Consider the following 18,428-nt stretch of genomic DNA (forward strand, 5'->3'; position numbering starts at 1 on the left):
ACATGTCCAGGTGGTGGTTATCTCTGCAAATATCCGAATGGTGGTAACCTTCGCACATATCCGGATAGTGGTTATATCTGCACATATCTGAATGGTGATTATCTCCGGACGTATCCGGATGGTGGTTATCTCCACATGTATCCATACAGTTGTTATCTCTGCTGGTATCCGGACAGTGGTTATCTCCGCATGTATCCATACAGTTGTTATCTCTGCTGGTATCCGGACAGTGGTTATCTCCGCATGTATCCATATGGTTGTTATCTCCCCATGTATCCGGACAGTGTTTATCTCCACACATATCTGCACAGTAGTTATCTCCATACGTGTCTGGCTGGTGGTTATCTCAGCATGTGTCCGGATGGTGGATATTTCCAGATGGACCCTCCCCTCAAACTGCTTTACCTTGCCCTCCCTTCACACTGTCTTCCCTTCCCCCACCACTCCTCACCTCCCAACCCATCCTTGCTCCCCCCTCCTTTCTTAGGTCTTCCTCCCTTCTCTCTCCCTCCTTTCCCTCCCCTCACCCTACAGATCCGGATGAATTTTTTTTCTCCTCTCTCCCGACTCTCTTTTTTACCCCCCCCCCCTTAATAATCCTGTTAGCCAAGTGAATGGTTGTATTTGCTCATATCAAAATAAAAATTGACGCCTCCCATGCTGTTCTAACCGAAGAAGCTGCATAAAGCAACCATGAAAGGCTACCCAAAGTAAGCCGAATGTTGTTTCAAACCCTTCCCAGACTTCCTCGACAGCTGTAATGACATTCACAAATGGTACGTACATGAGAATCCCAAGGCTTCACACCCCTTCAGCTGCCGGACCGGTTTCATCGTTTGTTTGTGAATCATCAGTGACAGCGCAAACAGAAACATGCACCACTGAGGCTCCCAAACATGTATGACAATTAAATGTCAAAAGCAGTCAATACAGAAATGAAAAAAACAGACTCACTCGCATCTTTCACCTGTGAATGGAGGGAATTACCAATGAGCTCTCACCTAATAAATTAATGGGTTTTGTTTTTCATTTATATGTTGACTACTTTTGACGACTACATTGATACTGTACATATGCATGTGTATATGTATGTGTATATGTATGTACAGTGCCTATAGAAATTATAAACCCCCTTTGAAAACTTTCAACTTTTGTTGCCTGGAATTAAATTGCATTACATCAGCCTTTTTGCATCTTTATTTATACATCATAACCTACAACGTCTAAGTGAAAAACAAATTCCACAAATTACAGAAAATTAATCAAAAATACAAAACTAGAATATCTTGGTTGGATAAATGTCCACCCGCCTTATAATAGCAATTGTAAATTAGCTCAGGTGTAACAAATCACATTCAAAATCACACATCAAGATAACTGGCCTCCACCTGTGTTAAATTGTAGTGATTCAGATTATTTAAGAATAAAACTAGAGGGGCACTCAGTAGAGTGCATACTTCCGCCACGCAATGCCTGATCTATGAGAACATATTGAGCCCATTATATTTTTGAAAAGTCATGCTATGCAGTACAATATCGTTTTTGGTGCTCTCTCAATGGTGAAGAATCACTTTAAAAATTAAATAAACCAATGTCACCCGCAGGGTGACCCGTATCTTGCCAAAAGGTGACCACGTGTGACTTCTTTAAGGTCACACTGAGGTGAACAGAGCTGCTATCCACCAGGAGCGACTCCTTGAGGAATATCTGCCTATGAGAGATTCTGATGAGAATCGTTCTAGAGTAACCATGAAAAATATGCGTTTGCCTCATAACGTCACCAAATGACGTCATAATGTCTCAAGCTTGACATATCTAGAAAGCACTCATCGAGGTGTTCAATTTGAGGTACTACACGATATGGTTCCTAAAACTTGAAAATTTGACCTTGGGGTCAAATATGTTTGACCTTAGGCGCTAACCATGAAGGTCAAGGCCAATCGCCACCAAAAATTAATCAGCTGAGCGCCAGACCATGAACTATATTCCCATGAAGTTTGAAGACGATCCGATCAAAATTACTCAAAAAAATCAGGGTTTCGTCGACTCCCCTGATTTGCGACAAAGTGACCTTGACCTTGAAAATTTTATGCGCTGAAAGGGACCTTTATAGGCCTCTGATATGCGAAGTTACAAAAATTTCCAATGATAACTGTGGTCTGCAGAGTGATCGATACGTGATTACAGACAAACAAAAAAAATAAATAATAAAAAAAAACATACAAGCTGACTAACATATCTTGCAAAAACTTCGTTTTGGCAAGATAATAATTGTCGTATCCAGATCCGGATTCGGATCGTCACCGAAAGAGACAATTTGTCCTTGCTATACACCCAACCAGTCCCCCAAGTTTCATCCGAATCTGTCCACAACTTTTTGAGATATCATGCGATATATATCATTTTTGGCCCCATCTCTAAATGGTGAAGAATCACTTTAAAAATTCCAGTAATTGGATCCGGATAAGGATCTTCACTAAAATCTAATCAGTTCGTCCTTGTCACACACCCAACCTGTCCAAAACTTTTTCGCCGAATCTGTCTTCAACTTTTTGAGATATCCTGCACAAAAACAAACAAACAGACAGAAAGGGGTGAAAGTATAACTTCCTTCACCTTTGGTGATGGAGGTAATCAGCGGTTCTTGGAGGCTTCCTCTGCTGGATAGTACATTACACAGCAAAGACTCAACCATGGGCTCCAAGGAGCTTTCAAAAGACCGCCGGGATAAAGTTGTGGAAAGGAACAGATCAGAGATGAGTATAAAAATATTTCAAAGGCCTTGAATATCCCTTGGAGCACATTCAAGACAATTATTATGAAGTGCAAGACCACCAAGACCCTGCCTAGATCAGGCCGTCCCTCTAAATCCCGTCCAAACTGCATGACCAATCAAGGAGGAGACTGATTAGTGAGGCCACCAAAAAGCCAACGGCAATTTTGACAAAACTATATACCTTTATGGCAAAGACAGGTCACTGTGAGCATGTGACAACAATATCACAAGTACTCCACAAGTCTGGCCTGTATGGGAGGGTGGCAAGAAGGAAGCCATTACTCAAAAAGGCCCACCTTGAGTCCTGTTTGAGGTCTACAAAAAAACCACTCTGGAGATTCTGAAGTCACGTGGCAAAATGTTTTGTGATATGACGAAATCAAGATGGAACTTTTGGCCTGAATGCAAAACGTTCTGTTTGGCACAAATTCAATGTAGCACATCACACAAAGAACACCATCCCTACTGTGATGCATAGTGGTGGCAGCATCATGTTATGGGGATGTTTCTCATCAGCAGGGACTGGTGCACTTGTCAGATTAGAAACGAAAATGGATGGAGCAAAAGACAAAAACATCCGAGAGGAAAACCTACTGCCCTCTGTAAGAAAGCTGAAATTGGGATGGAAGTTCACCTTTCAGCATGACAATGACCTGAAGCACACAGCCAAAGCTACACTGAAGTAGCTCAGGAACAAAAATATGAATGTCTCTGAGTGGCCCAGTTAGAGCCCCTGTTTTATTTGTAACTCGTGGCTAGACACAGCCATAAACCTGAAGTCATATATTTCCACTCCATAGCACAGTATGTGCTGAAGCAGGAGAAGTATAGAAGAAGAATCACAGCTAACCTGTTACATCACAGAGTAGCCCATGATTCTATTAATACAAGAGTTGGGTCGATACTCAGTTCCACATCACAGCCCAAACGTGAATCCAATCGGAAATCTGTGCCATGACTTGAGGATTGCTGTTCATCAACGCTCCCCACGCAACTTAACTGAGCTTGAACAGTTTTGTACAGAAGAATGGCAAATATTACCCAATCTCGGTGTGCAAATTTGGTAGAGACCGATCCCAACAAACTCAGAGCTGTAATTGCTGTCAAAGGTGCTTCCACCAAGGATTAACTCGGGGGGGGCGGGGGGGGTGGACACTTATGCAGTCAAGATATTCTAATTTTGTATTTTAATTAATTTTCTGAAATTTGTGGAAGTATTTTTTCAGTTGGAAGCTGTAGGTTACAATTTGGAAAAAGTCTGATTTAATACAATTTAATTTCAGGCTTTCAGGCATCAAAAGGTGGAAATTTTGAAGGGGGTGTAGACTTTCTTTTGGCATATACACGAGCAGGGAATGCTTACACATTGCGGAGACCCATTGTGTACATTGTGTACACATTATGTAAGTATACAAACCATGCCTCCCCATTGTCTCGGGTTGCTCACCTATATTTGTTTTTCATGTATTTATTTTCTTTCTTTTTTCATTTGTTAATATTTTCATTTACAGATGTTTTCTGATGAGTCTTTGATGATTTCCGGTGTACTGGCTCCGATGTCCATCAGCTCGCAAAATTTAAGCTTTCTACGTCACCTTGATGGTACCAATCTTTAATATCAGTCAATGAGTCAGTCAGTGAGCGATGCAGTCAGTTCGTGCTGAGAAAGAGCTTCAAATATTACTAGGGTTGGGTAAATATGATTGAAATTTTGTGCGCAGCATTTTCTATGGCCGTTTTCTTTGCTGAATCCGAATCCGGTCAATTTTTTTTACCTCCAATGACCTTTGACCCCTGGAACCTTAATTTATTCAAAATGGCGGCCAAAAATTGACCTTTTCATGTTTTCCTTCTCTAATGTGACTAATAAGGCTTGTAATATATCATTTCATATGTTTTTCAGGTCAAGGAATACGCTAATCACATCTTCAAATTGATTGGATGTTGCATAGGACCGAAATCAAGTAATTTAGGAAAAAGGAAGACTTGAAGAAAAAGAAAAATACTAGGCCATTGAATACCATACAAACTTGCGAAAAGCACAAAGGACCTTTGACCCCAGACAGTCTAGATTTACTGAGTGCACTATCGGAGAAATAACTTCTAGCGGAAGTGACATATTTACGCTTAACTGTAGCCCCAGACATACGCCAACAAAGACGTGTGAAGGACGGAGCAGGGAAATTTCACACTCAAAAATTCAGTTGACCGGGCTACACAACTCTATAAAGAATGCTACCAAACCCGATGAATCCATGCTGGATCACATTAATTAATTTTTGTTAGCGGCACCGGTGTGATCTTGGTCTTATGTTGATCTGAGAATGACAAAAACAGTTCAATTTTCGCAAAATATTGTGCGGTTTTCAAAAATTGTGTTTTAAAAATCATCAAATCATTGCATAAGTGTCATTTTCGTATTTCCTGATCGGAAAAACCTATAACTTGATATATTACAAGCCTTATTTTCTCTCAGTTGGTCAGAAATTCATTAAAATATCATTTGTTTGTCGCCATTTTAAATAAGTTAAAATTCCGGGGGTCAAAAGTCATCGGACGTAAAAAAAAAAAATTCCAACGTTTTCAGATTCAGCATCGAAAATGGTCATAGAAAATGCTATGCGAAGCCATTAAACCAAAAAAAACTTCACTATTTCCCCAACCCTAATATTACACATATATATTACACAACCAATATACATATATATATATATATATATATATATATATATATATATATATATATATATATATATATATATATATATATATATATATATATATATATGGCATTCTGGCATTCTGTGTGTCTGTCTCTCTGTCTCTGTGTCTCTCTGTCTCTGTGTCTCTGTCTCTCTCTGTCTCTGTGTCTCTGTCTCTCTCTGTCTCTCTGTCTCTGTCTCTCTCTGTCTCTGTGTCTCTGTGTCTCTCTGTCTCTGTGTCTCTCTCTGTCTCTCTCTGTCTCTGTGTCTCTGTCTCTGTGTCTCTGTGTCTCTGTGTCTCTGTGTCTCTGTCTCTCTCTGTCTCTGTGTCTCTCTGTCTCTCTCTGTCTCTGTGTCTCTGTCTCTCTCTGTCTCTCTGTCTCTGTCTCTCTCTGTCTCTGTGTCTCTGTGTCTCTCTGTCTCTGTGTCTCTCTCTGTCTCTGTGTCTCTCTGTCTCTCTCTGTCTCTGTGTCTCTCTGTGTGTCTCTGTGTCTCTCTGTGTCTCTGTGTCTCTGCGTCTCTCTGTGTTTCTGTCTCTGTGTCTCTGTGTCTCTGTGTCTCTGTGTCTCTGTGTCTCTCTGTCTCTGTGTCTCTGTGTCTCTCTCTGTCTCTGTGTCTCTGTGTCTCTGTGTCTGTCTGTCTCTGTCTGTCTGTCTCTGTCTGTCTCTGTCTGTCTGTCTGTCTGTCTGTCTGTCTGTCTGTCTGTCTGTCTGTCTCTCTCTCTCTCTCTCTCTCTCTCTCTCTCTCTCTCTCTCTCTCTCTCTCTCTCTCTCTCCAGTTCTTTCTCGCTCTCTCTCTCACTCTAGTTCTCTCTCTCTCACTCTAGTTCTCTCTCTCTCACTTTCTTTCTCTCTCTCTCTCTCTCTCTCTCTCTCTCTCTCTCTCTCTCTCTCTCTCTCTCTCTCTCTCTCTCTCTCTCTCTCGCTCTCTCTTCAATATTAAAGCACTCTATTGGGACAGTAACATCGGGATGAAAATAGAAGAAAAACGTGATCATTCTGGTTCGGAAAACTTACAGGCCCCCCTAACAAACGGACGCCAACGTTGTCAGGCGGAATGAAAACCCGTCATTGTTGTTACAAAAACAGCTGAAATTGATGAAAAAGCGGCCGGAATTGAAACCAACACAGTAATTACGGTCGCAATAGCAGATATAATGGAAACCAACACGTTTATTCTACACACAAGAACGGTCGTGACGGAAGCAAGTATGGACAATCCCGAAATAGATTGGTGGGGAACGGAAGCAAGATCGGTTATTTCCGTCGCGAAACGTCCGAGAGCGAAACAAAAGCGGTTCATTCTGGTTACTGTAGTGCGAACAAGATGGCGGATGCAGTAGAACGACCTGTTACGGTATGTAAATTTTTAATGCTTGTGCCTCGAACATGAATGTAATATAGATAATATATAGTGGGTAGTACCTGATGTAGTTTTAACAGTTTATTAAACCGAATTTTGTTGTGATGATAATGTTTGGTTTGCCTGTATTTCGAGCCCCCAAGTGAAGGATCGCGAGTTGTGTATTCCCAGTTCAACATAGGGGATCGTTTATGGGATCTTTTTACAGTTTTTACTTCATATTAACTTTGTTATTTTATTGGAATTTGCAATTTATTATTACTATCAAATTTTACCTCTTGCAAATATAAACGATCAATCGTCACTGATCACTGCAGCACGGGGGCACGAATTACACAAAATGTCAACCACGCATTAAGTCAAGAGGGCGCATTTATCGCTGCTTGTATAATATCCCGTACCACAAATGGGTTTTCATTAACAGACATGATATATTCAAGGCAGACTATGTTAAAGTTAACTTTCCATAACTTCAAGAACTTTAAGCCGCCATGTTTCTCACGTTCTGGTAACCGGAATTAATCACTTTCGCTTCAGTCTCCGCCGTTTCGCGACCAAAACCGATGTTGCTTCCGTTCCCCACCGTTCTATTTCGAGATTGTCCGTACTTGTGTCCGTCACGACCGTTCTTGTATGTGGAATAAACATGTTGGTTTCCATTATATCTGCTATTGCGACCGTAATTACTGTGTTGGTTTCAATTCCGGCCGCTTTTTCATCAATTTTAGCTGTTTTTGTAACAACAATGACGGGTTTTCATTCCGTCTGACAACGTTGGCGTCCTTTTGTTAGGGGGGCCTGACTTAGCTTTGATTGAATTGGAAGAAACAGTTGCAGATTCGACCTTAACATTTAATGTCAAAAGTGGGCTCATCGCGTCATGATGAAAGCAATGAAATAAATGTGTTATTTCTGAGGGAAAATATTTTCTAAGTGACACGATAACGGTTGGATATATTTGTTTTTATTAAACAGCAGACAATGCTTCGTATAAAAGAGCGCCAGGTATTGATGAGGTGTGTCCAGAAATGATAATAATTGCAGCGGGAGAAGTTGGAGTCAGTTGGACGAAGAGGCTGTTGAATGTATTTTGAGAGAGGGTTCAATTCTGGAGGATTGGAGGACAAGGTTAATTGTAACAATATGGAAGGGGAAAGGAAATGTTGAAGATCCGGAGAAGTACAGGGGGGTTAGGCTCAGTCGTCATGTGATGAAGGTGCTCGAGAGTGTTCTGGATGGGAGGATAAGGAAGAGTGTGGAGATGGAGATTGGAGAAGAAGAGCAGGGGGGCTTAGAAAGGGTAAGGGGATGACGGATGGGATGTTCATGCTGAGAAGAAGAGGTTGGAAGTGCAAGGTAAGATGGAATTGGGATTTGTGGACCTGGAGAAGGCCTACAACACTGTCCAGAGAGAGATGGTGATGATGACACTGAGATGGATGGAAGTACTGGAAGCACAAGTTAGGTTGGTTGAATATATGTACAAGGGAACGGAGGGAAGAGTTTTGGTTGGTCCTGGGATGTCTGAGGAGTTCAGCGTCAACATTGGTTTGAAGCAGGGAAGCGTTCTCAGCCCATTCATGTTTATCACAGTGATGGAGCTGGCAACCAGGAAGGTGAGCATGAGAGGTAGTATGGGGAGGATGCTGTATGCAGACAATCTGGCTGTGGTGGTGGAGAGAGGGTGGGAGATGGGGGTAGTGGAAGGAGATATTTGGGAAGCATGGGTTGACGTTGAGTATGAAGAAGACTGAAGTGATGTGGGTCAGGCAGCAGAGAAAATAAATGAACATCAGGTTAGAGGGGAAAGATATCAGGCAGAGAAATAGGTTTGAGTATCTGGGAAGTACAGAGACCAGGAATGGTAAGTCCAAGGCAGAGGTGAGGAGTAGGATTCTCGTGGGTGTGAATGCATGGAGGAGGGCGGAGGGAGTAATAACAGACAGATAGATATCAAGACCATTGAAAGGGAAGGTTCTGATGTCGTGTGTAATGCCGGCCTACCTTTATGGTCTGGAGATGGTGGCACTGACAGAAAGACAACAACAGAGGGTGCAGGTTTGTGAGAATAACTGTGTTAGGAGGATTGCAGGAGTGAAAATGATGGATAGAAGGAGGATAGATGAACTGAGGGAGGGGATTGATGTGGTGAAATTCCGGCAAAAGATGGGCTGGACACTTGGTGTGGATGGGGGAAGAGAGATTGGCAAAGAGAACGGATAGGTTGAGGGAGCAAGGAAGGAGAAAAGGAGGAAGAACACGGTTGTGATGGGAGGATTGTGTGAGGCGGGATATCCATAAGGTAGGGATGGTTGGAGAGTGGAGAGAGTTGGATGAGGACTGTGGGAAGTGAAGGAGTATCATGGTCAAAGCAGGGTGGAAGCTTGGTGCCATCAGACCTCACCCCTTATATAGGGAAGAGGAGGAGAATAAAAATTAGTATAGTCTACAATTTAATCAAATTCTCGTTGTTGTTCACTATATTGTCTTCTATTTAAGATTAAATAGTAGTCAACAATCAGATAATGGGATGTCAGATAATGGCAGGGTCAGAGTCAGATAATGGGGGGAAAAAATAAATATATATATATATATAAAATAAATAAATATATATGATATATATGTATTGTATTTTGAAATTTTGCACAACAACGTTCAGACTCTGTATAACAGAGAAGTGGGTGAGTAGACCCTGTAATGTAGTTGCTTTGTGAGGTAGTATCTGTAATCCTTACAATAATTCACGGACCAGTGTTTGCTTGTGTGTTCGTCATGCGAATACTCCGACCATCCTGGGCCAATTGTATCCAGACTTGCTACGTATGATCAGCATGACCCCAATTAATGTATAAGAGAGTTTTTATGTTTCCCGGTGATTGGTCTTGTGGGGGGGGGAGGGGGAGTGGACACAAATTCTCTACGTAAATGTGTATCGTGTTGTGCCGCCTCCAGGTGGGTATTACAAGTCTCTACCATTTACAGTTCTGTATTCCTGCCCCCAGATTTTCCAGTGCAGTGGGGTGTTTTAAATTATTAGCAGAAGGTATGTATATGCTTCATGTACGTAACCCGGGTTTTTAATAATATTTTTTGTCTATACAGAGCTGCCAGTTACCTATACACCGCCCAAATAAAGGTATGCATCAGGAGAACATATTTCATGCTTGGAACAAGATCGCCCACAGGGAGGGCACTCTGCACGTTAAAAATTTATAAACAACAACAAGAAAGCCACCCCATTCAGTAACTACATTGCAGGACCAACTCACCCAACTCTTTTGGATTTATAACAAATTGGAGTTCGTGATAGACTGCAAAATGACAATTTTTTAATCACACAATTACACATGATTGTATTATTAATTATTAAATAATAATCTTCGGGAGTCAGCAGTGCACGCACGGCCCCTTGAAGTGCAAATGGAATGTCTGGTATTTAGTGAGGAACGGTTTGGTGGATTGGAGGGTTGGTGGACACAAATGAAGAGTCGAGTTGCAAACTTTGTGTTGTACCTTTTGAATGGTGTAAACCATTTGGAGCTGTTGTTTGATGCGATGGGATTGTTTGCATGTATTTGTTCATGGCAGGAAATGATGCTTCAGAAAATCTTGGAAAAACTTTTCAGTTATTGAGGGAAGGTGTTATGGGAGAAATTAAATAAAGTAGGAGAGTTCCAACTAAAGCATATCAAAGGGCAGATACGCACTACTCCACACCAAACCATTGTCCACATGCTTATATGTTACTTCTTCTCTTACTCAGATATCTTATAAAAGTTAAAATCTATAAAGAAAAATATACTTACAAATATATTTTTTGCAAATGGAATCTAATAAATATGTATATGTAATATGTACATATATATATATATATATATATATATATATATATATATATATATATATATATATATAAATATATATCAGGACGCAATCACACCACTCAAAATTGGAGGGAATAACTAATCAAATAACAGCATACAAACACACATACATGGATTATCAAATCCGAGGATATCAAATAAATTAATTCCCATGCGCTTCTCGTTGAAGAAAGCTGCAAAAAGTAACGAAGAAAAGTGACACAAGGAAAGCACTTTGCCGTTTCAAACCTGACCCGATTTCCTCGACATAATAAATAATTCAAGTTGTTCGGAACTTGTATATTGTTATCTTATTTTGGAAAGCACCTTTTGCCGGTTACTCAACGATTGCTGATATCATGTGGTGACAATTACCAAATAATAAGAGCATTAATATATATATCGAGACAGAAATCTATATATTTGGTCGATTGTCACGAAACTGCGTCAAACAGGTTTTGGGGCTCTACTGCTCTTAATATATTAGTTATAATAACATATATGCTGCATGTGTACGTTTTGATCACACCTTTCAATGGATACCTAGTTTTATATGTTTTTGATGAACACTCTGAAAACTAGGAGGAATAATGTCATATTTTAGGGGTTTTAAAAAAAAAATTGCATTTTATAAGTGCATCAGGGTATGTTAAGCATCCAAATAGAATTTAATTATGATGCCATATATGTGTGTTTATGTTGACACAAACATGAATATTGTTACAGTTGTGAAAATTCGCAAACCACCATTCAGGTCACGTAGGTGAGATATCTCTTAAGTACATGTGTAGTTAGCCCCAAACCCGTTGTTTAGAGGGAATAAATGTGATTCATTCGGGCTGCGACGCTTTGAGTCAGTCGTTTTTCTTTTTATATCTTTTATTTCAAATTAAAACCAACGAGGACGCTCGGTGGGCTTTTCGCGCCATTCTTCTCCGCGCTTAGTGTGAGGGGAGAGAAGCGAGGGGAGGGCAGCTGGCGCTCGATTGGTGGATGCGCGGTGTGACGCGGCCAGGGAGGAGGAACGCCCCTCTTCGAGACCTTTCTCGAAGCGCCTCGAAGGGGGGTGGAGCAAAGAACAGGGCGGAGCAACAGGGCGGAGCTCCGAGGATATAAAAGTTGGAGACGGGCGAAGCAGTTTTGTAGATGCTCTTGCTTGGGAGATGCTCTTGCTTGGTGGATGTTCTTGCTCGGTGGATATTCTGGCTTCGTGGTTGCTCTCTTCTGGCTCGCTTGTCCTGGTGGCCGCTGGTCGGGTCTTTTTGGGGGTAGTTGTAAGACCCCGCTAGTGGGAAGGAGCGTCCGCCATTCCCCTCTCCCGACTTCGGGCATCCACGTTTCCCCCCCCCCTATCCGCGCTGGCATAGCGCCGAGCACTCGGTCCGTGGCGTCGTGTGACCAACACGTGCAGGCGCGAGGCACGCCAGAGAGGCCTCGCCTACCACGCTCGGGCACGGAGTCGCGGCCAGGCGGGACCACGTCGACGTACGTCGGAGAGGGACTCGACACGCTCAGGGAAGTCGCGACTTCCATTTCTTTTGGGTTCTGTGTAAACGTGTGTGTGTGGCGCCAGTCTGGTGAAGTAAAACTGTTTAAGTGTTGCCGTGTGTCGGTCTTAGTCGGTTGTAGCTCTGCGTCGTCGTTGCTTTATTGTTTTTCTTCTTAAATTGATATATGTGCATTTCTGATTCTGTTTGACTATACGTGTGCTTTGTGCCTGTGTCGGTGTGAATAAAGTGTTTGCATGTTGAATTGTTCCCCGTTTCACTGCATCCTTTCCTTCGTTTGAATCTCCATCTTGCTTCACGTAATGGGTTTGTCGTGGGCTTAATACGCCCGATAATTAATCGGAACCGTCGAGGCCGACGATAACACCGCTCGGTTATCCCGATAGCACGGAACGGACCGCTTAAGCGGCCCGTGTCCGGAGTCGACCTGCGGCGAGGTGCGATTGCCCGGTTTACCATCCGCGTGGGTACTTCGGTAGGTCGAGTTTGGCGAACAACCCTATCCCACGCGGGTGGCCAATTGGCACGATCGTGGTGAGGCCGAAAGGCCCACCCGTGACTAGCTCCCGGTGTTAGTCCGAGAGGGTCATGACAGAATTGTCCGTCCGGTGGGCGACGTGCCGCGATTCGAGTCATGTGGCCGATCGCACGCCGGCGGGCACCAATTCGCAACAATATGGTTGGTATTGACCCTAAATTTTGGCAAATATTTTTATGATGGGGAATTTATGTGAAACCATGAGTATGCACTCTTTCCCGTGCACTAATCCGACATAGAATATACCTATAAAACAGTTCTATCACAGTAAAATTTGTAAAATTGTTAAGACAATTTGCATAAACCATGTTTTGAATAGAAATACTTGATAATAAAATAAATTGTGAGATAAACCTGATTTGGTGCAGTTTCTACTGAAGCCGGGAGTATGCCTTTTGATTATTCACTGTGTCCAGGGATTAAAACATTAGTAAGAGATATTAAGTTATATTACCATAAGGGTAATACATCACCCTTAATGAATGCTTAATTCCAAATCTGTGGATGCATCACCCTTTTATTTATTGCAATTTCTGTCTAACCTGAAACCATGGATATGCATGAAACCATGAATATGCATCATTTCTTCAGAACATATATTCATTATTTCAAGATACTTAGGCCTTTCCACACAGATGTGGTACTTGTGCTTGTATTTCATGATTTTACATGCCTCAAGTTAAATGTTTGTTATTTCAGGAACATTTGTGTCAATCATTTATCATTAAATTTGAAACCATGAGTATGCATTAATGTATAAATTAAAAAAATTTGTTTACTCATTTGCCACATACACCTTCTTAGTAGAGAGGATAGAGTGTTGGATAAGCATATAAATACCTTGTAATATGTTATGGTGGATCAGTATTCTCAATTCTAAGTTAGATATTTCACAGAGAAAGTAACTGATATAAATCGAAATGAAACCATGAATAAGCATTAATATATCGACTCCAACGTTAAATATTGATGTCCTGTGTGCACAAGTCAGACCTTACTTGACCACCCAGACTCTTCGAGATAGCCTAAGATGTATTTATTTATGAACACTGCACTGCCCCGGTAATGGTGAGAACTGATATAAAGTCATGATTATAAAAACAAATTGATTTTTAATAAAACAAAATGCAATTATGTTCTACTTTTAAACAAAACCGTTTCTCAGTCACATTTATTACTGAATCGCAAGCACATACTTATTGTATATAGATAAAAACTGATATATAATAGATCAGTTATATATGACACAGAAGTAACTGCTTCTTAGTGTGATTGATTAGATGCAGACAAATGGTTTCAAGCAGTCACCACACATAATTTAAATGCGTTGTGAAAATTTCAATTTTCGGAGTTAAGGTGCCCAAATTCTCCCATGGATCTCTCAACATGTTTTTTGTAAGACCACAGAAACTTATAATTATAGCCTTAATTTGGTGCAGATGTCCTCCGGACACTAAAAGGTGCAGTTTCGTGACAATCGACCATATATATATATATATATATATATATATATATATATATATATATATATATATATATATATATATATATATATATATATATATATATATATATATATATATATATATATATATATATATATATATATATATATATATATATATATATATGGTTCAGGTGGTGGGCTTGGGATCCTAAGATCTTGAGTTCAAATCCCCCTTGGCTGTTGAATTAATACCAGGTGGGTTGACTCTGCCTGTCATCCTTCTGAGGTTGGCAAAATGAATACCAACTTGCTGGTATCCTGTGTCTGAGTGGCGACCTGTCCAGGATTGTGTCCAATAGCCAAGGAGACTGCTTAGGCAACACCAACATTCTGCACAGAGTATGGTTCCAATGGATGGATGGACGATATTTATTGTTACGAATTCCACCACGACTGTGCCAATTGCCCACCCGCGCAGGATAGGGTCGCTCGCCAAATTCGATCTACCTAAGTACCTGCGCGGATGGTCGACCGGGCGATCGTACCACGCCACAGGCCGACTCCGGATACGAACCGCTTAAGCAGTCCGTTCCGTGCTACAGTGATAACCGAGCGGTGTTATCGTCGGCCTTGACGGTTCCGATTAATTACCGGGATGTTGCACCCACTACGAACCCCTTTCCGTGATGCAAGATGAAGGGTCAATAAAAAAAGGAAAAGAGACGAAGCAGAGCAGGAACAGTTCAATAAGCAAGCATTTTTATTCAGACACACACAGACAAGCACGTAAGACACGTATTTACAGTCATACAGTAATGCACATAAAGCAATTAAAACAAAAGGAACGATGCAGAGCTACAACCGAATACGCGTACACACGGCAACACTTAAACAGTTCTACTTGTCGGACAGGCGCCTCCCACAGTCATTTATACAAAAAGCAAAGGAAGGAAAAGAAAGAAAGAAGTCGAGACTTCCCTTTTATGGCTGGTGAGTCCCTCTCCCGCGACCGTCAGCGTGGTCGCGCCTGGCCCCGACCTCTCTCGCGGCCGGCGAACCCTCTCCGGCACTCCCTGTCCGGACACGCAGGTCCACCTCGCAACGGGTGCTGCCGCGTCTCCCGTCCGTGCCTTCGTGACAGGGCCGCTCGCCAATGCGCGGGCGCAGGACCTCTTCCCGAAGACCAACTCTCCACAAAAACCAACCGAAGACCAACCAGACCACCAGCCAAGACGAAGAGGAAGAGGCGGAAGAGGAAGCGCTAGCGCGCCCGCCCGTGTCCGTCTTTTATCACACGGGGCTCCACCCTTCGCCCCTTACCGTTCTCGGCTCCATCTTCCTTCGAGAGGGTTCCCGAAAAGGGCGTTCCCTCACGCTTTCCCTCCACCCCGCTCCGTCCGGGGGCCGGGGGAGTCAGTTTTTGGCTTGGGGCCAGAGAATTATTCCCCCAAAAAGAGGCCCCTCCTTTACATGACCTCTGACCTTTGACCTGCATCACCCCTCCTCCACTCCAAAGCACGGGGAAGTCAAACGGGAGAAACAGGCGGGGAAACCTGCGCATCCTCGCAGTTCCCTCCTTTGCACCTTTGTTTGCCATTCGGAAGCGGACGTAGTGGCGAAGATGTGGTAGCGTAGATGGTGGAGGTGTCGTGGTTGGTGCTGTGATGGTGATGGCGTGGTTATTGAGATGCTGTTTGTTTGAAATAAAAGATAGAACAGAAAAATGGCTAACTCAAAGCGTCGCAGCCCGGATGAATCACATAAATTCCCTCTATACAACGGGTTTGGGCTTACTACACATGTACCGATGAAGATATCTCACCTGAGGGTCCTTTACGGTGTTATGCGAATTTCCACAGCCGTAACAATATTGTTGCAAATTCGTGCCCGCCGGCGTGCGAGCGGCCACATAACTCGAATCGCGGCACGTCGCCCACCGGACGGACAATTCTGTCGTGACGCTCTCAGACTAACGCCGAGAACTAGTCACGGGTGGGCCTTTCGGCCTCACCACGATCGTGCCAATCGGCCCCCCGCGTGGGATAGGGTTGTTCGCCAAATTCGACCTACCTAAGTACCCACACGGATGGTAGACCGGGCGATCGCACCTCGCCGCAGGTCGACTCCGGACTCGGGCCACTTTAAGCGACCCGTTCTGTACTATCGCGATAACCGAGCGGTGTTATCGTCAACCTCGACGGTTCCGATTAATTATCGGGCGTATTTAGCCCACGACCAACCCTTTACGTGAAGTAAGATGGAGATTCAATTAAAGAAAAGACGAAGCGAAACGGGAAAAACAGTTCAAAATAATTCACATTTATTCCGCGGCACACGGAAAGCACACATATACAATTACAACAATTATGCACCAAAAGCAATTGCAACAAAAGAAACACAACAATGCAGATCTACTACCGACTACGCGAGCACTCGGCAACACTTACACAGTTTTACTTTACAGACGGCGCCGACAACACATATACTCAAAAGCAAAAGAAAAAGGGCCACCCTCAACGGCAAGGGGACAGACGGGGCTGTGGGCCCGAGACCGGGCGGAGCCTACCCGTCTTGTGATGAGCCGCAAATGTGGCGGCGGTGCCCCGACTCTGCGCTCCTCCGCGGGTTTCGTTGGCACTGCTTGGAATAGGGTGGGAACGGGGCCCCCTTTCCGCACTATCTCAGCGCGGGTGGTGGGGGGGGAAAGGGGGGAATTGTTGATGCTCTGGGGAAAGAGGATAGCTGGCTTGCTTGGGTCCCGCGACGAGCAACTCCACTGCGAGCTCGACCGCGCTCCCGGCTTCCCCTCTCTGCAGCTCCCCGACAGACTCCGAACCCTGACAGACTGACTCTCCTCCAGACCCGTCTTGACTGCTGCTGCCACACTCCGCCGCCGCCACACCTCTCCAACTCGCGCGAGCCCAAAACTGACTGAATTCGCCCTGCGCTCAGCGCTTTATAGTACGGCAGGAGAACCCATATGCAAATTTCCGGATCAGGATGAGCTCTGGGGCGGAGCCACGCTCACCCATTGGACGGAGGAAAAGTGGGCGTGAACCTCCCCTGATCCTCGAATTTGCATATATCGATTCCACTCCGACGCGCCTGGAGGCGGGGCCAAATCGCCCCGCGCTTGCTGATAGGACGGATCGGAAGTGGGCGTGTATCATTCCTGATCCGACTTCTCCTCGGAAAGGCCGCTTTTTGCACCCACTGCTTGGCGCGCGCCCCGTACGAGTCCAGGACAGCCTGACACTCGGTGTCCACAAGCAGTGCGGGAATGGCCGCAGAAGGAGAGGCGAAGGTGGTGGAGGGTCTAAAGTGGCGGTCCCTGGCCACGGTGACGCTTGGAATGGCGGTGATGCGATGGTTGCGGGATGGTGTGCTGTGAAGGTAAAGATCGTGGCTGTTGGCGTTGTTGTTGTTATGAAGCGGCGTTGCGGTTGGTGGTTGTTGTGTGATGGCGGTTGAGACGTGGTTGGTTCAAAATAAAGATAGAACAGAAAAACGGCTATCTTAAAGGGTCGCAGCCCGAATGAATCACATTTATTCCCTCTAAACAACGGGTTTGGGGCTAACTACACATGTACTTACAGAGATATCTCACCTATGGGACCTGAATGGTGGTTTGCGAATTTCCTCAACCGCAACAATATATATATATATATATATATATATATATATATATATATATATATATATATATATATATATATATATATTGTCGTTCTCTGACCTGAGACGAATGCTGTGATGTCATCGCCCCGACGCAACACCTGTCTGCAGCTCCTGGAAGAGTTGTCTAGCAGGGTAGTTGCATCGATGTAATTTCAGATGCTGTCACAAGTGCATGGAAAAGTGCAGTTACCGACCAGTTTCACCATTATTTTTGCATTATCAGTGCAACATAGCAAGCCTCCACACACTTATGACTGAAAATCGTTCGGCTATATACTGAATGCTGTGTGACCCCAGCGACTCCAAACTGTGAGTGGTGAAATTTGTCATGGTGTTGGTGTGTAAGGAAGAAAATATTTAATCTATGCAGCAAATATGCCCTTTGTTATTTTAAATCCGACCAAGTTTCTTATCCAGCTGCAGACAGTCACAAGTAGCACGAATGTGAGAATCCCAATGCTACACACCCCCATCCTCCGCTAGACCGGGTTCATCACTTGCTAGTGATCAGTGACAGCATAGATAGAAACACGTGCACCACCGAGGCTCCCATG

At 43.5% G+C, this 18,428-nt stretch overlaps 1 long non-coding RNA gene across 2 annotated transcripts in view; it reads left to right on the forward strand.

The window, feature by feature from the left end:
* The first annotated feature begins 6,795 nt into the window (after positions 1–6,795).
* Positions 6,796–18,428, forward strand: part of LOC147030523 (uncharacterized) — a 29,289-nt gene continuing 17,656 nt past the window's right edge. For both annotated transcript variants that reach the window (XR_015056432.1, XR_015056431.1), the window contains exon 1: positions 6,796–6,834. This is a non-coding gene — a long non-coding RNA (uncharacterized LOC147030523). The remainder of the gene's footprint in view (positions 6,835–18,428) is intronic.

The sequence above is a fragment of the Eptatretus burgeri genome, chromosome 3, assembly GCF_056783735.1.
Source record: "Eptatretus burgeri isolate ZD-2024b chromosome 3, Ebu_testis_v1, whole genome shotgun sequence".
NCBI classification, from domain to species: domain Eukaryota; kingdom Metazoa; phylum Chordata; class Myxini; order Myxiniformes; family Myxinidae; genus Eptatretus; species Eptatretus burgeri.